This window comes from Beta vulgaris, chromosome 7 (assembly GCF_026745355.1).
Source record: "Beta vulgaris subsp. vulgaris cultivar EL10 chromosome 7, EL10.2, whole genome shotgun sequence".
NCBI lineage: Eukaryota > Viridiplantae > Streptophyta > Magnoliopsida > Caryophyllales > Amaranthaceae > Beta > Beta vulgaris.
Window position 1 is genome coordinate 9218899 of NC_079208.1, and position 6666 is coordinate 9225564.

Below are 6666 nucleotides of genomic sequence, written 5' to 3' on the forward strand. Positions count from 1 at the left end.
TGTTTTACAATCAAAACCCTGAAAAATTCTTGAGAAATGGCTAATCAACAAATCGCTCCTTCATCACTCTTTCCTTGAGAATGTTGGAGGCATAGATTTAATAGAGACATTACACAAGAAGATTCTAAGGAATTCAAAGAAGAGGAAACGAACATATGAAAATCCAAAATCATCAAGCTCTTTGGAAGGGAACCAAAGGTCGAACCTGGAGATTTGGAGAAATAAAGATCCAGTGTTGCTATTATGGGAAATGATGTGGACTTCCTAGCGCTAAATCTATGGCCAAAAATGGAGAAAGAAGATTTATTGAAAATCCTAAGCATTTGCAAGGCATGAGGAGAATGCATTATAAAACAGTATTTTCCTCCTGAACTCGCATTGAAGTATCACAGGTCCATAGTTTGTGAAAGCAGTTTGGAAGTTTTCACTAGAAAGTATAGGGTAGTCCCAATGGATGATAATCTCAAAAATCTCATACAGTACAAATGTACATGTCTCTTGTGGCAAGAACACTTAGCCATAAGAGGCATTCCTATGCTCTTGGATGAAGATTACTCAGATGATGATGATCCTGATGTAGATGAATATGAGGAGCCGCAAATCACCATTAGCTTTCCCATCTCCATGCTTGATAGATCAAGCAGTAGGGGGCAAATATCTTAGTAATCATCATAGTGATAGTGCAGAGTTTGTATCTTCTTAGGAAATTCTGTACTTATTTAAGTTCAATTAATAAATGTCTTTTTAAAGATATTTTGTGATTAAGAAATGTTATTTCAATTAATGAAGTAATTATTATTTCTGGCATCCCTTCTTACATCCATATCATATAAAAATTATGGGCTTGATTTTTATTCATAAAAAGAATAATAATAAATCCAAGAAAGTAATTTTAGGCTCAAACGCCTAAAAAGTTGACATATTAATTTTAAGACTTATCAACAAATTAATAACCTTAAAATAAATAATAATCGGCAAAAAGTCTACAAACTTCTCTAAAAAGGGGCAAAGTACTCAATTGCTCACTCCATCCCAGAAGCTATTACGAAAGTAACGTTGAACAAATGGGATGGTTATTTAAAGGGACTTGGCCATAACATCCTATCATCACAATTTCATTTCAAAAAATTCACTAATAGAATAAATGTTTATTGTTGCAGTCATTAAGTGGTCTATCGCGGCGGTTTTGGCCGCGCAGCAATTAAGGGGCAGCAATATGTAATTAATATCTTGTTGCGGTTTTAAACCGCAATAATATTTGAACATATTGGTGCGGTTTTTAGGTAAAATCGCAGCAACATGTATTATTTTAATATTAAAAAAACAGGTTTATTGTTGCGGTTTCTTCCTAAAACCGCAGCAATAGATGATGGGTAGGTTAAAAAAATTTATTTTTTTTTTCATTTCTTGAGGCGTAAATTTTTTGTAGTTAAATGAAGAGACTAAGAAACAAATTAACGCAAAAAAGGTACAAAACTAAAAAATATTAAGAAACTGAAATGAAAAAACTAAAAAACAGCATGAATTAATGATTTTAACCAAGACATCAATGAGAAAATTAAAATGTAGATAAAGATCAAGTGGCATTAATAAGTCAAAATAAAAATAAGAAACACAAAAAAAATAGCAGAAAAAAATTATATTACAAATAAAATATAAAAAATCTGAAAATCGAGAAAAAAGGGAAAAAACAAACTAAAAAATTCAAAAACTGTCGTCGCCTTCTTGAATCCATCCGATGGCCAAAAAATTGCAGTCGGTGAACGGTCGTCAAACGAGGACGTGTTGTCGAGCGAACCACAACCGACGAATGAGTTGTCAAGCGAACCACAGCCGACGAACGAGTTGTCGAGCGACGAGCTTCGAACGGCCGACGGAGGAGAAGCGCAGTCGACGAAGGATATACGAGAGAATCGCAACCGACGAAGGAGTCGAGCGGCGATTGGAGGAGTTTTCGTGTTTGGAGGAGTTTTGGCCAGCGAATCAGGGGAGTTCATGTTTGGAGACAAAGAGCCGGCGAATCAGAGGAGTTTTGTCAGCAAATCAGAGGTGTTTGGAAAATCAGAGGAGTTAGGATAATAGAGGAAGAGGAGGTTGAGGGAGAGGAACAAGACGGCTGGCCATGTATTGAAAAAGAAAGGATGAAACGGCTGTTATGAACCCTAAGTGGGTCGCGTGTCTATTTATATAAACAAGACACCTATTGCTGCAGGTGTTCAAAGGAACCGCAGCAATATTAGTTTTTAATATTATTTCAATATGTTGTTGCGGTTATTTTCCAAAACCGCAGCAATATGTCTGGTCAAAAAGTCAAATTTTTTCAAAAATTTTCTGTTGAAACCATATTGCTGCGGTTTTTGGCCGAAACCGCAACAATATCTTTATTTTATATTTTACCTTTTCTTTTTACGTGATATATTATTGCGTATGGGCAAAACCGCAGCAATAATCAATTATTCTACTAGTGATTAAAATGAACAACGAAGCGCATGCAAACATGGCAGCTGAGTTTGATAATGATTATTTCAATCATTGATTCACCCTCAACAACATAGAGGAAGACAAAGAATCTTTCATCACAAATGAAAGAGCCAAGAGGGCAAAGAAAATGGCACGGGTGTTTGGCGATGAACTCGCAGTATAGCCAAAAGACTTGGCGCTAGCAGGATCAAGCGCTGCAAAGATTGGTTCTAATCGACCTTCTGTCCACCCACATTTGACCTAAATTGGAAGAGGATTCACGAGACAAACTGCTGACAGTTTGCAAAAGGTGGGGCAAGGAGGTTTCCACTATCTAAATTTTCTAAGACCTCAAATGATGAATTGGGCATATGTGAAGCGCCTAGTTCTCTCTTGCATCCAGTCCTCCCTCAAAGTGGTGAGTATAGAAGAATGTCAAGATGATCCTCAAGGAAGGATGGTGCACTTTAAGTGCATGTGCAAACTATGTGAGCTATTGGCCCAAGAAAAATTCTTTTCATGGATGTACATTGCATTGATCGACGGAAGATATGCTTGGGACAACAGCTACCACAGGACCATCTTCGAGGCAAGGTTCAACAACTCCCCTGAAGATGACCACTACTTTAGAGTTACCAGAAATAGTGCATGTCACGAGTTAGAAGCCGATGAGTATAAGGCTATGGTAGAGACAGTATCTAGGGAACATTTCCAAATGTTATCTCTAGATGCAAGTCCTTTTAATCAAAATGCAATTAATGATCTTATCTTTATACAGATAAATCATTATATAAATGTAATGAAATTACCTCAAATGGTAATCTTATTAAATACATATTCAATGATTCAATTCCTTTAACTTTAGTTTTTGGTTCACCGAAGTGAAGTAAAAACAAACACGTGTCCATCTAATACTTGTATTCCTTGAAAAATTGTTCCCATGAAATTGGGCAGTTAGGAAAAATTATTGGACGGTTAAAGCATCCAAGTCTTTACAAATATATATGTATAATCTCTAAATGATTCAAGACTGAAATAAAAATGGATTACACATATCTGCCCATGTTTCGACAATCTGCTCCAGAGTATATGTCATATCCATCAAAATGCCCAAATCGTCACAAGGCATTAAATGTCATATCTGGAGCTGAAGATGAATTTATTAGGATAAATCCACTAAATGGATTACTTATATTCAAAAATATTTTGGAGATAATCCTGTCATACAACAGGATCTGGAAAATACAAGAGGATCTAAGGCCTTCCAACTAGAATCCAAGTTAGATCTCCTATGAAAATGGATATTTTCTAAACTTGAAAGGAAGGATCAGGTTTTTTTTCTGGTTTGCAAATCATGGAGAAAAATCATCACGGAAGATATATGGCAACCTAACATGCCTTGGAAATATCTAAAAAAGCTCTTTGTCAAGGGAACTACAAAGAAAATAAAAGTTCATAGAATGGTGGATGGGTCATCATCTAGAGATTTGGTACAATATTAATGTGCATGTCAAATTTGGTACGATCTCATGACCTATGATGTAAGTCCTTGTTGGTTATCACCAAATAATCCTACAAGTTCGCATCTTGAATAAACTTTCTTAATGGATTTCACAATGGCTGGGAAGAAAGGTGAAGGAATACACGAAAGGTTATTCTTCTCAACCAAATAAAGTTATCCTAAAGAAAGGTTCATTTAACACCTTAGAACAATGGAAGAAGTCACATTCAGAATACTACTAGATGATATTGGCTACACCCATTGAACGCCCTTCTTTGTTTATAATTTGTAGGTGCAGAGTACATCACTCCACAAATCAGGAGGGCAATTTGTTACCACCGTTTTTAGATGTACGATAGCATTTATTATGGTACATTCTATTAGACCTCAAAAGGTTTAATTTCGCCTTAATATGAAGGCCCAACTAGATCATAAATCCCATTGGACGAAGTCAACATAAGTCAAAGTCAATAGAAGAATGTCGTCAAGATCATCAAGAGATGAAAGTCAAGAATAGCAAAAATACAGGTGGTTAAAGAGTAATTATGAGAAGGATCCACATAAGGAACAACGTGCACGGCTACAGTTATTCAGCGCCAAATGATTGTTGAGATTCGAATCAAAGATGATTCAAATGTTTTCCCTCCAAGAAAGCATGAAAAGTTACATAACGCGTCTTCCTATAAATAGAAGGATGATCATTAAGCAAAAGACAACGAATAAACAACATGCAACAACTTGCATTTACTCTCTTCTTAGCTTAGTCTAGCCAACCCCCTTATGGGTTATAGTTTAGTCCCTTAAACTTAGAACACGCACTAGCGCCAAGTTCTGTAATTCTCCGATTGAAGCAAGAAACCGTGAAGGAAACAGCCTTCGTGCTTTCCCTTTAGTTGTCCAGCCTGTAATCCCCCATAATTTTAAAGGATTTTATAAATATATTTAAGTATTTATATATTTATATTTAAACCCAAATGATTTTGGAAATGATTTGACTATTTAAAAAGGTTGACTATTTAAAAAGTCAAATGAAATTATTTTCATGCCCTAATAAAATTGAGAATATTTCAATTAAGCATGTTTTGATAAAAGTTTTAAGTACTAAATTATATTGAAAAAGAAGTCTAATGGAACTGAGGAACCCAAAAATGCTAAAAGGATAAAAAGGAAAAAGAGTCATATTGATGATTAAAGTCTTAAGTTATTTATCTTGATGATCATCAAATTTCATTAAACCTTATCTCTTTTTCAGCCAAAAAGGAAGCCTTTATATAAATACCTTATTATCCAATTATTTTATTCCACACAAAGATTTATTTTCTCTCTCCTCACACACAATTAATTTCGGCCTTTATATTCTTTCTCTACTCGTGGTTTTCTTTCTCTCCCGAATCTGATTGACCCGATTTCTCATAGTTTCGCTTATTTTTAGTCAAAACTTCCTTCTTGAAAGTTGTAGATCTCGAAAAGTTATTGAATTTAGGCTCAAGAATCACTCAATTCCGATTCTTATTCTATTAGTTATGGCCTCTGTAAGTTTCGCAATTCTACTGCCATATTTCACTCGCGATTTCGGTATTTCACTCTTTTCTCCTTTTTCTTTTCTTCTTCCTCAATCAAGTTTCCATTAAAGACTATATTTTTTATATTTTCTATTATTAATAATCATGTTTATTAGTTTTAATTACTGTTTTTAATAAGTAATTTATGATACCTATGGTTTATAATATAAGAAAATTTTCAAATTTGTTATTATGATTAGATTCTTAGTTTTAATCATGAAAACATGAGTTTTTAGGGTTTTAAAATGCTAGAAAACCATAGTAGCATATTATGTACTGAGAGTTTAACTTAGAATATGATTTTAAATATGTTATACATGTTTTAAGGAGGTTTATTAATTTTTAAAGTTGTTGTAATTTCAGAAGAGGTTTATTTATAGAGTTTTTAAGAGTTTTTAATTACTAGTATGGTAGTCCTATGCTAGGAATTAAAAATAGTTCAAGTTTTGATATTAAACTCGACTTTTAAACGTTTTTAAAGGGGTTTTAAGTACTTTAAGGCTGCTGTAATTTTTATTTAAAGTTATTAATTTCGGTTACATTGATTTCTAGGCGGAGAATATTTCGTAGGGAACTTTTAGAGATTTAAAAGTGGCCTACAGGCTAGTTTACACGAGGTACGTACATAATTACGTGCTATGTGATTAGTATCATGTTTAAGTGATTGTAGTATCATGTATAAGGACTTTTATGTTCATATATCTGATTGCTAGCATATTTGATTATTACATGTCGTATGCCTGTGTGCAATGCATGTGAATTGAGATTATTTTTGAAGTATTAGATTGTATGTTTGTATGGATTATTTGATGCAAGCATGAAAAGAAGGTTATTTATTAATTCGTATGATGAATTGTTATACGTTATTGAGAACTGAATCATGTTGTTCATGTATTCTTTGATGAGTATTATTTTATTATCTTATGAGGATTGTGGACCTTATTTGGTAAATTGGAAGTATACCTATATAAAGTTAAGTTGGTTTGTTGGCTAGGTTCAACAATTAAAATGGATCGGATTAAAAAAAAAGTATTCTTGGATTGTAAGTTATGATCACTTGTTAAATCCTAAGATAAAAGAAGCTATTGTGATGATTTGATTATTTAAAATGTTGCTTGTATGTGTGGTGTTATGACAAGTAAT